Here is a 19,593-nt window from a genome sequence, read left to right on the forward strand (position 1 = left end):
AGGCATCGAAATTCAAACCGGGACTTTCTTTACTCTTACAGGTGTTTTCGCATGATGAAAAATTTGGTTGTTGAGAAGGACTGCACTCTTTGTGGAGTATAGAATAACATCACATGAGGCTGACACCCAAGGACAGTAGATACAAGGGCCAGGAAGATTTCCCCATATCTGGAAGACTGCTTCATGAGCGGAGGAGAGAAGGCAGATGGAATAGAGAAGGAATCACTAAGATAATGATGACTGGAGGAATCAGTTGGGATGGGAGATGTGTGCTGAAAGTAGATAATGGACTGAACATGATGACCTCTTAGTGTCTGTGTTGCAATCCATAAAGCCCAAAAGTAGAGAGAGAGTATGTGGAATATTGTCTGCCATGGAGGCAGGGGGAGGATGGGAAAGGAGGGGGTATACCGGGGATATTGGTGGTGGGGAATGTGCACTGGTGGAGGGATGGGTGTTTGATCATTGTGTGATTGTAACCAAACATGAAAGCTTGTAACTATCTCACGGTGATTCGATAAAATTTAAAAAAGAAAAATTTTTAATTAGGTTGTTGGTGAAGGGACTTGTTTAGAAGGTCGCCTGCTTTTTAAGTTTGACTTTGAAATCTCAGACCTGCAGAAACGTCCAGTCACTCATGTGGGTCAACCAGAAACCATTCTGGAGAATCTTCCAGTCTCCATTTCCTCACAGCAAACAACAGGGAAACATCTTTGTGTTCCTTTCATGCTCTGAGAACAATAAACAGGACTTGGCTGATTCTAGGAAGCGTTGATTGTCCCCTGTGGTTTCTGCTGTATAGACAGGGGAATCTACCACTTTGATTATTCTGGTGTCTGTTTTCACAACGCAAGCGCTGACCCCCCCCCCCCACACACACACACACAGCCAGCCCAGGAGTACTGAGTGGCCATCTCCTTCCCTTTGAAAGGAAGTAAAGCTGGCTGCTACCTGACACCACGGGGGTGTGGCCACCCCACCACACTCCTCTGCCTTTAAACCCCAGTGTGTTGCTGAATGGGTGTGCTGCCTTGGTTAACCACAAACCCGCCTAACCTCTTCACTAGCAGGCCAGCTGAAAGCCTGTTGCTTCCTATCCAGCCCCTAGGGATAAGATTAGAAGGTTTACTTAAAATGTTAAGATGTTGCATCTCTAAATCCCTGGCAACTGGCCCAGGGGACTTGGGGCAAGATGGCTAGTCCCAAGCTCTTCCGTGAAACCAAAGTCCCCGGTAACCTTGGAGGTGGCCAGGAGGATGGTGGGTGAAACTGATGCTTTTCTGGCAGTGAACTGGGATTCTCTGAACAGATGACAAAGGAAGGAAGCTCTGGCTTTGTTTTAAAGGGTAATTAATGTTCAGGGAGGACAGGAAATCTTGGTATTCATAAATTTTCACACTCTCCCTGACCCCAACCTCCATTCCACCCTAGCCCACAGTACTGTTTGCTGCCAACACTGGTATATGGATACCTCTGGAAAGCTATGAATGATTTACAAGTTGGGTCAATAATTAAGCTGCCAAGGAATGTGTTCAATACATAACCCATCTCTTAACTCTTTCCATCTCAGAGAGACATACTTCTAGGACTCACAATGGGATTCAGGTTGGGAAGCAAACCAAATCCATACATACTTGAAGTGCATGAAGTTGGTCCAGTGTTTTCATTCCTTTTTTGGATAATGATCCATGAGTAGCTAGTGTTTCCCATCTTGATCTGTGTAGATCTTCAGGGAGGATGATGGGCAGGTTCAAGCTCCCAAGTCCACAATTTCTGGGCCCAGCTTCACTCTGAAGAGGGCAGCTAAGTCTGAGGGTCTTTCCCCAGCCCAGAAGGACCCCCCCCACCCCTGGGGGCTTCTTCAGTGGAAGTCTCCTTTACTTCAAGAATCCAGATAGCTCCTCCAGGGAAAGTCCCTTACGCACATATTTGGGCAAAGAGTTTGTTTTCCATCAGCCTCCTGAGATATAGCTCCAGTTATCTGCTCTGGTGAAGGGGTCAAGACTACTCTATAAGGGGCCAGAACAATAGTAGAGCAAGTAGGTGCTTGCCTTGCACACAGCCCACCGGGTCTGGTTCTTGGCATCTCATACAGTCCCCCAAGTCCTGCCAGAAGTGATCCCTAAGTGCAGAACCAGGAGCGAGCCCTGAATTCCACTGGATTTGATCCAAATCCCACCCCCAAATCCCCCCAAAAGTTACTCTGAAGCAGATAGTAGCACATACCTGTCACAGCTGCCAAAAGAGCAGGACACTTTGTGAAAAAAAGAGGCTGCAACCTTCTAGCCATAGCCCTCTGCTAGTCCATGAATCAGACCCTGGCTATGGGCTGGAGCTACTCCAAGTGAGACCGGGGGAGTACCTTCTTTAGGCTGAGTTGTCCCAATGCAGACATCATCACAGAAATCCCCACGTCTTTGGTGGATGACTCTGGAGCCAGATTCTTTCTGAGGTTACTGATGGGAAGGATGGTAGTCATGCAGGCAGTAGGAGACAAGGCCTTCAAGGGCACCCAAAGAATGAAGTTGGGTACTATCTATATTGCAAACGTAACACCTAAAATGAGAGAGAAAGAGGGAATGTGACTGCCACAGAGGCAAGGGATGGGAAAAGGTGGGGGTGGTGGGAGGGATACTGGGAACATTAGTGGTGGAGAATGGGCACCAGTGGAAGGATGGGTACCTGAAAATTGTATGATTGAAACGTAATCACAAAAATTTGTAAGTATATAACTGGATCTCATGGTGATTCATTGAAAGGGAAAATGTAGCTGGAGCCATAGTACAGTGGGTAGGGCGTTTGCCTTGCATGCAGCTAACCCAGGTTCGATTCCCCGCATCCCATATAGTCCCCCTGAGCACCACCAGGAATAATTCCTGAGTGCAGAGCCAGGAGTAACCCCTGTGCATCTCCGGGTGTGACCTAAAAAGAAAAAAATTAAATAAAAAGGGGGAAAAAGGGAAAAATAAAAGAACAAAGCTGACCAGGGGTGGAGAGTTAACTCAGGGAGTGAGGTGTATGCTTTGCATACTGCCAACTTGATTTCCAGATCCAAGTGTTCCTCCCAGGTATCACTGGGCACAGTACTAGAGGCCCCTGAGCATCACCCAGTGTGGCCTAAAAGACCACAAACCCCTCACCCTGACTTGGCTCAAGGTCTTCCCAAAACCCATTGCTTGAGCCCTAGTATTAGACTGCCTGTCCAGTCAGCAATCGATGGCCAGGAGGGAGTCCCAGGCGGCCCGAACCCTGCCTTAAATTAAATTAAAAGCAATGAGACTAGTCAGAAGGAGCGTCTCTAAGTTCAAACCCAATCAGGAGGAGAGACTGACCTGAGTTGCCATGGGCAAAGCAGGGAAATGAAGCTGCCGACTCTTTGCAGAAGACGGAGGTGTTTGTGCTCCATGGCCAAGGCTGGGTGGAGCTATTTTTGATTCCTAAGTGAGGGCACAGCACAAGTAGAGCAATCTTTAGAGATATTTTTCTGAAAACATGTGCTGATGGGTCACAGGTAAGGGATGAGCATCTGTTGCAAAGTTCAGATAGGCTTTTGCAGGACAAGGGATGGGAAAAGGTGGGGATGGCGGGAGGGATACTGGCAGGGATCCCTGGAAAAAGTCCAGGGATGGCTTTGTCCTGTACTCCCTTTGGCATACAGTACTAAGGACAATCAAGGTCTTGCGGACTTCCAGAGTGACTGTTACCGATAACTTAACACCTGTTGCTAACTTAATTGTTCGTAGTTTTGTCTTTGTTTAGGGGGACATATCCAGCTGTGCTCAGGACTTACTCCCTGGCTCTGTACTATCTCTCCAGCCCCTAACACCATTACCTTAACATACCACTGATGGCTCACACTTAGGTGTGGCTTAACTAACACAAATTGCAGCACCATTCAGTGTCAACTTCTAACATGAAGATGAGCCAGATTTAGGATCATCTCTAGAAACAACTTTTTCCTCTGAGAAATATAGACAACCATGTAGAGCCTCTGGTTTTGTGATCCAAATCATCTCCTTCTCATCATATGAGACCCCTCCTTTCTCCTTGACATTGTCCTCCTGTCTATTCCCAGACCCAGCCCATTTCCTTAGCTCAGGATAGAAACTCTCAGCCTGTCCATTGGCTCTAGCATCTACAGTCGTGGAAATTCTCCATATGAGAGAGAATGAGTAGGGAGAAAGGAAGAGACGATCATGTCTGACTGACAGAAGCAGATTTGCATGGCCTCGGGCTGCCAGGGAAGGAAAGGGAAATCAAAATCCCTGAATCCAAGCTGTCAGGCAGTCAAAGCTCACCGTCTCACAGAAACAACCAGAGAAAGCCATAGGGCTACAGACCTTGCCTTTCCCTGGCTATATCTAGCGGGTCTCTGGGGTTCTGGAAAGTGGGTGTGAGGCCAGCATCACTGTTGCCTCAGCACAGACAGTGGAGGGCAGTTCCCCACCCACCAGTGCTGACCCTTAGCTCAGGAAATAAACTTATGACGTGACTCTCTGAGAGCACTTCCCATCCCCCCAACCGGACACCCCCCCACCCCACCTCCCCGACCCCTGCACATACACATACTGGTGACGCCCATTGGCAGAATGAAGCAAACACTAATAGAAACGCATAAAGAAAGCAAACATGGAGTAAGAGTTCTGCAAGACATCTTTTTATTTTTAAGTTGACCCAGGTTTATTTATTTACTTGTTTTGCTTTTTGGGGTCACACCCGGAGATGCTCAGGAGTTCCTCCTGGCTCTGCACTCAGGAATTACTATTAGTGGTGCTCAGGAGATCATATGGGATGTCGGGGATTGAAGCCGGGTCGGACACATACAAGGCAAACGCCCTGCCTGCTATCCCGCTATCCTATCCCCCCCTCTTTTTTTCCCCCTTCAAGACATCTTGGCAAGGTAGCTGATGCTAAGTGCATCCCAGGGTGGGAAGAGGGTATTTAAGGTGAAGGTCATTTCAGTGAACTATTTTGTGCTGGTAGGCTGAGTCTGACATTTTATAATTATTTTAAAATTCTCTTGCAGAACATGGTTGGAAATGGAAGATATCATGTTGAGTGAAGTAAGTGAGAAGAAGAAAGACAAACACAGGATGATCTTGCTTATCTGTGAAATATAGAATACTGGATGAGGAAATGTACTGAGAAAAAGGGGAACGCTTAGATCATCCTTGACTCCAGTGTTTAGAGTAGAGACAGACAGAAAAGGAAAGAAATAAAGGGAAGAATAAATGAACAAGAAGTAGGATGATAAGGGGGAACCTTCAGAAAAACCCAGGTATGCGGAAACTGTGACTGAGATCTCCAAGCTCGCTTGAAACAAGACTGGGCCTCCTACCTGCAGCTCCCCAGTTTTCCAGTAGCTTGGCAGTCACCCTCACTAACTGCTTCCAGTGCCATATAATCTCATCAACAGCCAAGATCCAGAGACTATAAACTAAAGCTCCTGGAAGAGAGCAACACAGAATGTCCTGGGCACATGCCCACATTTGCTGCATTTGCGGCTGAGCGACCTCTTATACTCTAGGCCACTGATGTACCAAAGTAGCACACATTTGCTTGGGTTTAATATATCTGTTTGTAATCTCTTTATATCTGTTGTAATATCTTATACAAGGGTTAAATGGCTTCAGGATGAACTACAGCAATTTTCACACACTTTCCTCTTGTGGTGATAGGAAGGTGCATGGTGGTGGGATTGGTGTTTGAACATTATCTGTAATGAACAATTGTGAACAACTTTATAAAAGTACAATAAAAAATTTTTTTAAAAAAAGAAGTAGGGTAAACAGACATCAAAGCTTCAGTTATGACAGTGATATAAATGAGATGTACAGCCATCTACCTCAAACACAGATTCAACAGAACTGAAAACATGAAATCTAAACAGCAACCACTGAGCTTTGTAATGTGCCTGTCAGGTTGACAGGAAGGGATGGGGTGGGGGTTGAGATGGGGAGGGACTTTGGAACACTGGCGAAGAAAAGTTGACACTGGTAGAGTGATTGGTGTTAAATTATTGTATGCCTAAAACACAATTATCAGTAATTTGTAAATCATGGCTTTAAAAAAAATCACTTGCAGAGCCCTATGGCTTCGAGATGCTCCCTTTGGCCATGGCCAGGAAAGCTGGGCCATGTTATTTATCATCAGAGCATAACTTGGGGAGCAACTCTATGGGTCCCTCGCAAGAACCTGATACATTTGGAAAATTTCAGATCCCAATCCAGAGCTACAGAAATAAAGGCTACAGAAATAGAGTTGACACTTGAACAAGGTCTCTCCGAGGCATTGAAATCCCCTCCCCTCACTACACGCAGACACACAGAGACACAGACACACACACAGACACACACACACATACACACACACCTCAGGGTGTTCCTCAAGGTGATTAAGCAAACATTAGACAGATGGGGTGTGTGGGGGGAGATCACACTTAATGATATGCATAAAGACAATTTCCATGCTGTAAATTTTAGATCAATAGGACAGACAAACTGAGGGTTTATGTCCTGAATTGTGGAAAACAAGTGGAGCAGAATTAATGTCACGAAGAGAGAAGGGGTGACTTCTCTGAGGAAACCAAATGTTTTGCTGCTTGTTTGTATATTTCTAAGAGAGGTTATTTCTATAGATGGCCCTAAATCTGGACAAGCTTCATTCTTGAAGGTACTGGGATCAATTTCTCTGGAAGCCCTCAAGATCTCAATTGCCCTTAGCTCCACCTGACAAGGTGGTACATAGTGTGGGGAAGCCAGCTCTAGGCATCCTGAAAAATGCCTGAATAGTCTGAATAATTCACCACACGTATTAATGTTAAGTGCTACTTTATTGTTATTTTTTGTTTGTTTGGGGGGTTTGGGGAGGAGAGGATCCTACGATTATTGGTGCTCAGGGAACCCTGGGGCCACTTGTTGCCATGCTTGTCCCAGGTCTGCTGGGTTGCCATTCAGTACTCAGTCCTAAAGAAGCAGTGCTATTTGGCACAAGCACTAGTGGGGGGCCACCAGGGCTAGATTCATAGATCCTGGAAAGAGGAATGGGTGCATAAAATGCTCTAGATCAAACTTGGGACCTCATGCGTGCTAGGCATATACTCCATTCCCGTAAGCAATCCCCCTACCCCTTAAAGAAGTACTCCTTATGCTTGAGAGATATTGCAGGGGTGAAGGCATTTGCCTTCCATACAGCCAGCCCTGGTTTGATCCCCATATAGTCCTCACCCAAGTATTGCCAGGAGTGATCTCTAAGTACCTCTGAGCACAGAGTCAGGAGTAAGCCCTGAGCACCACCAGGGGTGGTCTGAACAACCTTCTCCCTGACCCCCTGCCAAAAAGTCTGAATCCTGGATATTCGGATCACTATGTAATCCTGGGCAAATCCCTTATATCCTGAAAAGGCAATAGTAAACAATCAAACGATTAAAATGTTAGATGACATGCCTGATTACCTTTTCTGAGGGAGGGCAGAGAGTGGTTGGGGCCACATCCAGCAATGTTCACCTCTAATGGAGCTCAGAGGGACCATTCAGTACTGAGGAAAAATTGACCCAGAGTAGGACCTCATGTCAAGCACACACTTCATCCCCTTAACCCTGCCCTGATTCCTCATACTTTTTTCTTTTTTTTTTTTTTTTTTTTTTGCTTTTTGGGTCACACCTGGCGATGCACAGGGGTTACTCCTGGCTCTGCACTCAGGAATTACCCCTGGCCATGCTCAGGGGACCATATGGGATGCTGGGATTTGAACCTGGGTCGGCCGGGTGCAAGGCAAACGCCCTACCCGCTGTGCTATCTCTCCAGCCCCTCCTCATACTTTTTTCATTTGTTTGTTTGTTTATGACCACACACTTCTGTGCTCAGGGGTTAGTCCTGGCTCTACACTCAGGAATCACTCCTGGTGGTATTCAGGGGACCATATGGGATACCAGGGATCAAACTTGTATTCCCTGTGTGCAAGGCAAGCACCTTTCCTGCTGTACTATTGCTCTGGCTCCATGATTCCTCATTCTTTAGGGACTGTATGGCCACATAGCTCTCTAGGCTATAACTGAAGGCATCTAAAGCCTGAGAAGTACAGAATGCGGCAGTGCTCAAGATGACACTGCATCAAGATGCTAATCAAGTGCTGAGAAGATGGTTCAGCCTGATACCGCTGAGCACAGAGTTCCAGTCTTTCTCCCTCCCACTTCCTTCCACTCTGTCCCCATAATTGAAGCTCAGACACTGCAAGCTGGTACAGAAGTGAACCACATTTACAAAGCATGCTCATGACAATTCACGTTAGAGACTAATCAATGTCTCCATCAATTCTCTACCACCCTTTGACTACAAAGGTCTTATTGCTCTTTTAAATTGTGCCCTAATTAATCTCTGCCCTCCTTTGTCACTGAATCATTTGAGCTTTCACCCCTCAGTAACCAAACTCTTCATGACAATAAGAAAAATCCCCAAATGATATGTTAAAACAAACATCCCACTGATGCTCAGACATAAGATAACTACCCTTCCGCTCATCCTGCCAGCCGCCCTGCCCTGCTCCTCCTCCTCCTTGTCTTTTATATTTTCCTTGTTTTTTTAAAAAAAATTATGTATGTATGTATGTATTTATTCCCTGTGCTTATTTTATTTTTTTTATTTTGCAAATGAAATTGAGCTTCAGGTTCTCTCCTAGGCTGGAGAATAAATATACCTGTTCGTGCCAGTGGAACAGAGAAATCTGAAAGCCAACGTCTAAGTAGATCTGAATTAAAACAGCTATCAAACAAAAGCAATGGAGAGAGTTCAGCAGAGGTTAGGCATGCGGAGAATGCTGACTTTCCCCGTATCTTCTCATTAGTTTTTAAGATAATGAGTGGAGACGGGAGTATTGCTTGAGCCACATTCCTGGAGCAAAGCAGGAAGGAGAGAGCTAAGTCTGGGGAGAGAGAGCTAAATCTTTGGCTCACAAGTTTCTTGTGCATCTCTGGATTTGCTTCAGTCAACTTCAGGGGAAGACTTTAATTACCCTAATACTGCATCATACCCTTTTCTTTGGAGAGGAACCTGCTAGGTCCATATCATGAAGGCATATTGCAGTGCATATGACCCATACACAGTCTTCACCACAACCCACTAGGGCATCTATATCACTCTCTGTATTATCCCACTTTGCAGATGAAGAAACAGGTCTTGACCCAGTTACTTTTTTAATACTATACAATAAAATTTGGCACCTAGATGAAACACAATATGACTCTAGAGCCTTAGTTGTAACAAGAGGCTTAGTTATAAGTTTCTGTATAAGATTGCAGAAATAATTCCTGATCTATCTCACTTCTTGGTTTTACCTTCTCAATTTCCACAATGGTCTAATAGCAGAAAGAAGCAAAAAATCACAGCAAAAATTCTATGTGTCTTCCTAACAACCTCAAGCCTTTGTGTTTACTGTCTGGCTAGTCAAGCAGTTAGGAAGGTGCCCCAGAATTAATATTCAACCAACTCTGATTTCTGTCTCTTCTCAAACCATGAACTCCTTCTAAGTCATGGTCAGAATTTTCATTTTTAGCTTCTTCCCAACATTGCCTTGTTGGAAGAACAACTGTCTAGACTCTTTCGGTGCTTTGACATCATTTATTGATCATGAAAGTGACCCAGAGAAATTAAGATCCAAATTCACTATTAGAAACCAGAAAGGTTATCTGGCTAAGGATGGCCAAAAAATGTTGGGAATGTCCCCACTCCCCACCCCCACACTAAACTTTTCCTGAAGGATAAGTAGGTGGGCAGCTTATCAGGAAAGCTACGTTTGCAACCCCATCAGGAGTGCACTTCAGGGGGTCAGTCCAGGAGGAAATGAATTTATTGATCTACTATAAATTTATTTCCTATAAACTTACTGCAGTCGGCACCAGTTTGCGTCTCACCCTTCCTGAGCATGTGCTTCTCTATTCTCGTCCTATAAAAATTGTTTCCTGTGACCATACAGCAAGATGATTGTTTTCATCAGGCAACAGTCCATTCCCTTCCAACCTGCCCCTGCTTAGCACTGTAGCACTGTCATCCCGTTGTTCATCAATTTGCTCCTTGGAACACTAGTAAAGGAAAGCAGGCACTCTGGTGGAAGGTATGCAGTTGGAATGTTGTGTGCATGAAACTATCATTAACAGTATTTATTTGGGGAGGAGTTAACACTGTAGCATTGTGGTCCCATTGTTCATCAATTTGCACAAGCGAGCACCAGTAACATCTCCATTGTGAGACTTGTTGTTACTGTTTTGGGCATATCAAATATGCCATGGGTAGCTTGCCAGGCTCTGCCATGTGGGCGGGATACTCTGGGTAGCTTGCTGGGTTCTCCAAGAGGGACGGAGGAATCAAACCCAGGTCGGCCATGTGCAAGGCAAACACTCTATCCGCTGTGCTATCACTCCAGTCCTGCTTATTGACAATAAATCCTCTCAGTCTCACTTTATTTCTCACTTCATTGGCAAGATGGGTGAATCAGACCTTTGGGTTCCAGTTAAAGTACTCTCCTCTATCAAGGTCAAAAAGAACCACAGAATTCTTCTCAGCTCAATGCTTCTGACAGGTACTAGAAACCCAGCCAAGTGGTTCCCTGGACAACACCTATTTGTTTGGCCTTGTCTAAACACTTGCCAAAAGGTGGGGTGTGTTGGGGGGGGAGAGGGGGAGCTGAAGGGATAGTACAATGACAAAGTGCTTGCCTTGCATGTGGCTGACCCTGGTGTGATCACCGACACCCCATATGGACCCTCAAACCCTACCAGGAATGATCCCTGAGCACAGAACCAAGAGTAAGCACCACTGGATCTGACTCGAAATGAAACAAAAATTTGGAAGGGCATTTTTCCCCATGTTCCTTATAGGACCTTTCGCTACCCATACTTCAATTACAAGGTTGCCAAGAGAAAGAAAAAGTCATCTTCATACTAAAGGAGTGGGGCGGAGGGTAGGAAATACAGACAAGAGACCAGTGTGACAATCATAGCTGTGAACGATCAAGCTGGACAAGAACTGAGTATTAAGAGTAGGTAAAGGGATATTTCTGATAACCTTTCAGTATCACTTGTCTTCCCATTGATCTTCAATTTGCTCGAGCGGTTGCCAGTAACATCTCCATTTGTCCCTGCTGCGTGCTAGTGTAGCCCAATGATATCTGCTCGCTCCAGAAACAGGAAGAGCCTCAACCCGTTCATTCAGGGTTTTGACGAAGAAGTCTGACCATCTCGTTGGTGGTCGGCCACGCAGTCTTTTGAGGTCTCATGGAATCCAGTCGGTAACAGCTCTGGTCCAGCGGTCATCTCTGAATTGCATTACATGTCCAGCCCATCTGATTTTTGATGTCTTGGCAAACGAGACAGCGTCCCTGATTCTTGACCATTGACGAAGGTCGGAACTCCGGATTCGTTCTCTCACTTGCGTGAGACGTGATAATACAAGCATAGCTCTTTCGATTACTCTTTGGGATACTCGATAGCAGTTCTCATCCTGTTTGCGTAGGGCCCAGGTCTCTGAGGCGTACGTTAGTGCAGGAAGGTTAGTTCTTCCTGCACTAACCTTTCAGTATCTGTATTAAAAACCACACTGCCCAAAATGAGAGAGAGAGACAGAGAGAGAGAGAGAGGAAAAATACCTGCCTACCTGCCATAGGGGCAGGCTGGGGGCTGGGGGGTGGGGTTGATGGGAGGAAAACTGGGGACACTAGTGCTGGGAAATGTATACTGGTGGAGGGATGGTGTTGGAACACTGTATGGCTAAAACCTAATCATGAACACCTTAGTAAAGGTCTATCTCACAGTGATTAAAAAATAAAATAAAATAAATTTTAAAAATTTAAAATATTTACTAAAGGAGCTGTCCACTTTTCCATTTACAGGGACATGACCCCCTCATTCCCAATCCTCCGAGGTTCTTCTTGAGCTGGTGAAGTAAGCCCATGAATATCAAACAGATTAGTAGGAGAGAAAAAAAAAACAAATTTCATTACTTACCTATGGAGAGTTTAAGTGGCTGTGAATTCTAGAATAAATAGGACAGACTGGAGGTTTTTATCTGGAGTTAATGAATAGGATAAGCGTCTGGGGTTCAGGGAGAGAGGTGGGGAAGGCCAGGGATGAGGAGAGTGACCCCTAGATCAAAACGGGTGTTCTGAAGCGGTCAATAGTTTTCTCTGATTACAAAGTTTGGTTCTTGGAGATGCTCCTGAAGCTGAGAAGTCTTCATTCTGCTGGTGGCTAAGGGAATGGCAGCAGTCCCCCTGGAAACCCACAGGGCCTCAGCAATACTGACAAGGCAACAGTACTCTCCTTGTCAACTACTTTGTGCCGTGGCACGCAAAGGAAAATGGAAAGAAAAGGCAAACGTTGGGAAACCCTTTCTGTGAAGCCAGTGAAGATGTTACTGGCAAGTCATTCAAATCAGACCCCTGAAGCCACTAAACACATGAGACTTTGGGAACGAGTGTGCTCTGCCAGCTAACAATCCGAGAGAAAATCCATGGGTGATGACAAGATAGGCGCTTCAAAGGCGATCATTAGAATATCAAAGGATCGAGCTGAAATTCTTGGGAAAGCCAATAAAGTCCTGAAATATTTCTGAAAAGAGAAAGTGGCCTTGGTTATGTATGAGCTGTGAAAAGCATGCACAAAGGACAGAATTATGCTCCCTCCTCCCAACCGGGCCACGTTAGCCGGCAAACAAACCTGCCAAGAAAAACAATCAGCACTCTGAGAGTCAACACCGCATTTTGGAAGAAGTTTCCCCGCCCCCTCCCGCCTCCCCCCCCCCCCCATGCAGGTAACTCTATACACAATGAATCAGACTCAGGTTTACCACTTGTAATAAATGTGGAATTTAATATGGAGACTGAAATTGATTGGGGGAACTTTTTGTTTTGCTTCAAGGGGAAAAATACAATGACTCAGTCCCCAAACTTTTTGTAGACGAAAGATCCCAGAGAGAACCAGACACGGGCTGGCATCGCAAAACAGGCTGGAGTGATGATGTGGTCCCAGAGACCCGGAGGATGCAACTGAACTTGTTCTCTCTCCACCCCCTGACTGGATGTGGGACCCATATCTAGTAAGAAGCTAAATTCCCTGCTTCCCCAGCAGTCAGGCTTGGAGTGGTGAGGTAGTGATTCATGGTGGATAGAATTTGCTGCAGAGGAATTCATCTAGGGCTAGAAAGATAGTACAAGGGCAAGGGACTTGCCTTGCACTGAGTGTGGGGCCCTTGCCTTGCACATGGTTGACCCTAGTTCACTCCCCAGCACTGCATCTGTTTCTTGAGGCCCTCCAGGAGTGACCCCTGAACACAAAGCCAGGTGTAAGCACTGAGCACACCTGGCTGCTATCAAAACACCAAAACCAACAACATTAAACAAAAGCCCATCTAGAATTCCAAGAAAAGTACATGTTCCATCTCTTTTCCTATCCCATGTTTTTTTTTTTTGACTATGTGCTTCCAAATTGGAAGTCAGAAAGGGAAGTATCTAAGTGAGGATTGGTTAAATCTTAAGATGATGGGTATTGGTGCCTGAGAGCTATTTGGGATGTAAGATGTTTACTTGCCTGCAGCCCTGACCTGCAGGCTGACCCTGGTTCTATCCTCCCACACCACCGATAGTCACCTGGGGTACTGCCAGAGGTTGCTCCTGGATACAGAGACAGAAGTAGCCCTAAGCACCACCCGTATAAAGCCCCTGCAAGTCCTAAAACAAAACAAAGACTATGGGCATTGAGTCAGACAGACTAGAGAGTGACTGTACAGCCTCCCAACTGTGTGACCAGGGGGAGATGAACTAACCTCTCTGAGTCTCATCTGTAATGTGCAGACAATAACAAACACCTGCCAGAAAGGTTATGCACGGTCAGTCAGTCAGAGAATATGTCGGAAGTGCCTGAAGTAGACGTCCTATGCTGCCTTGCTCAGCCTCATTCTCCCAAATCTTGGGCCAGGCAATGATATCATCATGTTCTCCTCTACTCTCCTGGTGTGCACTGAGGTGGAAGCTGGTTCAGACAGTAGAAGTGAGAGGTGAAAGCAAGGAGAGGCCCAGCTGGGCTCCTACTGACCCCGTGCCTGTGTGTCCTGCAGATACCGAGGCCTTTTCCTCAGTTCCACTGCTGTTCAGGTGGCTGAGCAAAAACTCTCAAACGTCTCAGGTCCCCCAGTCAAAGATACATACAACGCAGGGGCTAAGGTGCTTGCCTTGCACACAACTGACCCAGGTTTGATACGTGGCACTGCAGAGGGTTTCCCAAGCCCCAGTAAAAGTAATCCCTGAGCACAAAACCAGGAGTAAGCCCTGAGCACCGCTAGGTGTGGCCCAAGCCCCCTCCTCAAAAAGACCCTAGGCCCCCTGTCCCATCTCCAGAGTCTCTGCTCTAGAGTCACTCACACATGGGTCAGCCCTGTCCCGGGTGGAAATCTGGGTGCTTATGGTTTTGGTTTTGGGCCGTACCCAGTGGTGCTCAGGGATTACTTGTAGTGGGGGACCATATGGGATGCTGGGGGTTCAACCTGTGTTGGCTGCATGCAAGGCAGGTGCTCTACCTGCTATATTTTGGCTCCAGCCCCTCTGGGTGCTCTCTAACAGCGGGACTGGTATGTGGTCACAGTGAAACTTGGGCACTTTGCTCACCAGGTACTGGGCACTTATCTGTCCATTTTTCTCCCCCCCCCCATGGGGCTTCCTGGAAACACTCATGAATCCAGGGGTGGGGTGAGGGGGCCCTCCTGGTGAGACACAGCTACCTGGGGCTGTGGTTCATGGTAAGGACTCGATGATGTGGTGCTGTTGGACTGTACATTGCTGGAGACCACCTAGGCCACTCCAGTGGTTTCAGACTTGTGGGGGCTGCACCTGTAAATGGTCATGGGACCATGTGGCACTGGGAATGAGCAGGGTCAGCCTTGTTCACGGTTACAAGGCATGCGAACTTCTGTTGATAAATAATTTGTGATTCTTTGTTGTTTTGCTTTTGGGGTCACACCCAGTAATGGTCAGAAGTTACTCCTGGTTCCACACTCAGAAATTACTCCTGGCAGTGTTCAAGGGACAGTATGGGGTTCCAGGGATCAAACCCAAGTCACCTCTTGCAGGGCAAATGCCCTACTGGCTGTATTATCACTTTGGCCCCAGTCATTTGTATTTATTTAGTCCACTCTCAGTTGCCCTTTGCACATTTTTCTGATAAAGTGCATGTGTTTTCTTTTTTCTTTTTTTTTTTTGGAGGAATAAATTTTGGGCGACATCTGGCTGTGCTCTAGAGACCATATTGGGTGCTAAGGATCAAACTCGGGTCACCACATTCAAGGTAAAAACCTTAACCCCTGTACTATCTCTCCAGCCTTGTAGATGCTTTTATTGAGCTATTAAACTTAAAAAAAACATTTAATTCAGCAAATTACCCCATTGACATAAATATACACATATATACTCTATATAACTCTCAAATGTCTTCCTAATTTTTTACTTGTATCTTGAGCTTTTTGTGTGGTTAATTCTTAGATCTGCAGGAATCTACACTTCTTAGGCACTGACAGTTACCACATACACCACCCCCAGCTTTTTACTGACTTGTAGGTTTTTTAATCTTAGAGGTCTGGTCCCAGAGTGAGATCATTAAATTTTAAAATGCTACATGTTTACTTCCAACATTTTTTATGACTTCACTTTCTTACCCTTAATTTTGTGGTCCATCTGGAATCTATTTTGGTTATAAGGAATAAGAAGGCAGTGATACATTTGGAAACAGTTTGGCTAGTCATTTTACAAAGAAGGCTTATGAACTACTCTGCCTTTTCCCAAATGATTGGGAGCAACTTTGATAGACACCCCCAGAGTTCTAAAGTAGCATCAATGCTGGGCCTGAGAATTGGACAAACAGGCTGAGCTTCAGCAGCAGCGGCTCTGGCCTTCACCAGGAGCGCCTCCCCCACTCCTCTGCTGCTAGGTAGGTGGGAGTTACAGGGTTCCACTCTCCGAAGCACTCACCCCTCTGGGATGCTCTTCCTCCTGGAGGCCCCATACCACTGGCTAAAGGTGACTCTGGGTACCATTTGGAAGCTGTAAATAAAACTGTTACTGAAAACATCATTCCCAAAAAATGAGTGCAGGGAGTAAAGAATGAGCAGTCATCAGATAGAAAAGGGACCACCAACTAAAGGGTGCTTGCTTGGAACTTTCTTGGAGGGCCCATTCGGGATGGGAGATGCGGGCTAAAAGTAGACTATAGACCAAACATGATGGCCACTTAATACCTCTACTGCAAACCGCAACACCCAAAAGGAGAGAGAGAGCAAAAGAGAATGCCCTGCCACAGAGGTGGGGTGGGGTGGGGGGAGGACGGGGTGGGGGTCGTGGGAGGAATGCTGGGACCACTGGTGGTGGAAAATGGGCACTGCTGGAGGGCTGGGCACTAGACTATTGTATGACTGAAATGCAAGAACAAAAGTTTGTAAGGCTGTAACTATACCTCACGGTGATTCACTCATCATCATCATCATACCGTTGATCGTTGACTTTCTTGAGTGGTATCAGTAACATCTCCATTCATCCTAGCCCTGAGATAGTAGAAGCCTCTTTTTACTTGTCCTTCCTGATGGTGCCGCATTGGAGGCTCTTTCAGGGTTAGGGGAATGAGACCCAGCATTCTTATTGGTTTTGGCATATGAATATGCCATGGGGAGCTTGCCAGGATCTTCCATGTGGGCAGGAAACTCTCGGTAGCTTGCCAGTTTCTTCGAGAGGGAGAACTAGGCTATAAGATGTCACATGGCCGCAAAGCGGCTGACACTTTCAGGAACTTGGTTTTATAGTCTCTGGATGTTGGCCAGTGATGGGATTACACGGCATCAGGGTCAGTTTCTGGGTGTGACCACCTAGCTACTGGAAAATGGGGGACCTGGGCGGAAGAGGCCCAGTCCCGATCCGAGCAGGCTTGGAGATCTCAGCCCCAGGTCCTGCCCACCTGGGTTCCTCTGCTGGTTCCTTCATGTGTGAGGCTCATCTGAACATGTGAAGAGGGGCCTTGAGCATGGCTGTGGCTGGGTTCCAGAGGTCTTCAGCTGCCGGGGCTCTGCTCAGGGTGGGGAGGGAAATTCAACTCAACTCAGCTCAAACTCAACTCAAACCACCCACTCTGAGGGGCCCTGGTAATGACAGCCAGGCCCAGGGACAAATAAAAAATTTAAAAATTAAGAATTTTTTTTAAAAGTTAAAGACAGAAAAAAAAAAGAAAAAAAGAACGAGGAGTGAATGCAGAATAGAGCTGCATTCACTATTTTAAAGCAAAAACTGAAGGGAAAGGAATTTGGAGGTGCCTGAAAAGGGTGTTGGTTGGGGTGGGGTGGGGTGATGAAGGTCAACTGGATGTCATAAAGCAATTGGAGGGAAAGCCAGAGACTTGGTCCCCTGTCCCAGCTTACAGGGGCTTTCAGCCAGTGCCCTACTTAACTCTGTGCCTTCCCTTTCTCTTCCAGAAAATATGATTGTACTTGGTTTGGGGTTTTAGGACCACACTTCGCAATACTCAGGAGTTACTTCTTGCTCTGTGCTCAGGGATTACTCCTGGTGGGGCTCAGGAATCATATGGGGTGCCAGGTATGGAACCAGGTTGTCTGTATGTAAAGCAAGTGTCTTACCAGCTGTATGATCTTTCTGACCCTTAGAAAATATGGTGACTATGTTAGATAAGTCTGAGGTTTCTTTAGCAGTAACCTTACACTTAAGATTCCAAAACTGCTTTTGCATCTCTTCCCAAATTTGTGAGTATTGTTATTGCTTGTTTGGAGGTAGCTGGGGTAATGGGATAGCGGTGCTGGGGGCTACTTCCAGCTTTTTACTAGGGATCACTCCTGGATTGTGCTCCAGGGACCATGTAATGCCTTGGAATTAATCGACCTTGTCTCCCATGTGCAAGGAAGTACACCAGGCAAAGCTCCCTCACCAGCCCTCACACCAAGGGTTTTTTTTTGAGTGGGGGGATTGGTGAGGGCAGTGGGGTGGGTTTTATTTTCTTGATTCCCACAGAACATTGAACATGATTCTCCACTGAGCACATTACGAGGTGCTTCACTTGTTCCTGAAACCCCAGATGGCCACTCTACCAGGAAGCTTCTCCTATGTGTCTCTGTTACTTTCAAAGGCTCTTTCAAAACTTCCCCAGGAAACTCAGCTCTCTGGGGAAACTCAGCTCTCAAGCATGCCTGGGTCTTGCCCTTAGAAAAAAGCAAGTTTTGCAGGTCATGCCAAACCTAACAAGCGTCTCTTTTAGTTCCAACCTGAGCACAAGCATGGTTCCTGGAGAGGGCCAACCTTGGAGGAGGAGCTGTCTCTCTTGACCAAGGGAGGAGACTACTGGGGCATGGCAGGGGTGGGAGGGGTGTCCATATGAATTTTGTGACCCTGAAAGGGCACAAAATGTAGAAAATAAATCCACCCCAAAGAGCAGGAAGTTCTCAGCAGTGATTTCATAGCACGTTTTGGGAGTTTGGGGTGTGAAAAGGTTACTGCCTTGTATTTTGCTTTATTTAGTTTTGCTTTTCAGTATTTAGGATTGTTTTTTCAATGTTCAGAAGTACAAACTTAACACACACACAGGCTCAGACTGAAGCCTGAGCTTTCTTTTTGCTAGTTTCATCAACAGTTCCTATCCACACTGGGCTTGTGAAGGAGCAATGGAGAAGATGAAATACTCTACAATTCTCCATGTCCTTTATCCTTGTTGCCTAGCATATGGGGACCTCACATATGCTAGAATGTGCTGTGGTGGAGATCTCAGACTCTCGTGCAGGGATCCCAAAAGGCTGTGCCCTCAGGGTCACACTTAGCATGTGGGTACAGGAGGCCCGAGTTCTGGCCTCATACCTGCAAGGTGGGCTCTCTACCAAGGGAGCTGCTCCTGGGTCCCCACACAGATAGATTTATGAGTATGTGAGTCTCAGAGCAAAAAATAAATATATTTCCTCTTTTTAGATAGAAATGAAAAGGAAGGAAGGGAGGAAGGGAGAAAAGGAGGTAAGGAGAGAGAGGAAGGAAGGAAGGAAGGAAGGAAGGAAGGAAGGAAGGAAGGAAGGAAGGAAGGAAGGAAGGAAGGAAGGAAGGAAGGAAGGAAGGAAGGAAGGAAGGAAAGGAAGAGAGGGAGGGAGGGAGGAAGGAAGGAAGGAAGGAAGGAAGGAAGGAAGGAAGGAAGGAAGGAAGGAAGGAAGGAAGGAAGGAAGGAAGGAAGGAAGGAAGGAAGGGAGAGAGGGAGGGAGGGAGGGAGGGAGGAAGGAAGGAAGGAAGGAAGGAAGGAAGGAAGGAAGGAAGGAAGGAAGGAAGGAAGGAGGGAGGGAGGGAGGGAGGGAAGGAAGGAAGGAAGGAGGGAGGGAGGGAGGGAGGAGAGAGTAAGGGAGGGAGAGAGGGAGGGAGGGAGGGAGGGAGGGAGGGAGGGAAGGAAGGAAGGAGGGAGGGAGAGAGGAGAGAGTAAGGGAGGGAGAGAGGGAGGGAGGAAGGAAAGAGAAAGGAAGGAAGGAAGGAAGGAAGGAAGGAAGGAAGGAAGGAAGGAAGGAAGGAAGGAAGGAAGGAAGGAAGGAAGGAAGG

Source organism: Sorex araneus, chromosome 4 (genome assembly GCF_027595985.1).
Source record: "Sorex araneus isolate mSorAra2 chromosome 4, mSorAra2.pri, whole genome shotgun sequence".
In the NCBI taxonomy this organism is placed as follows: Eukaryota; Metazoa; Chordata; class Mammalia; order Eulipotyphla; family Soricidae; genus Sorex; species Sorex araneus.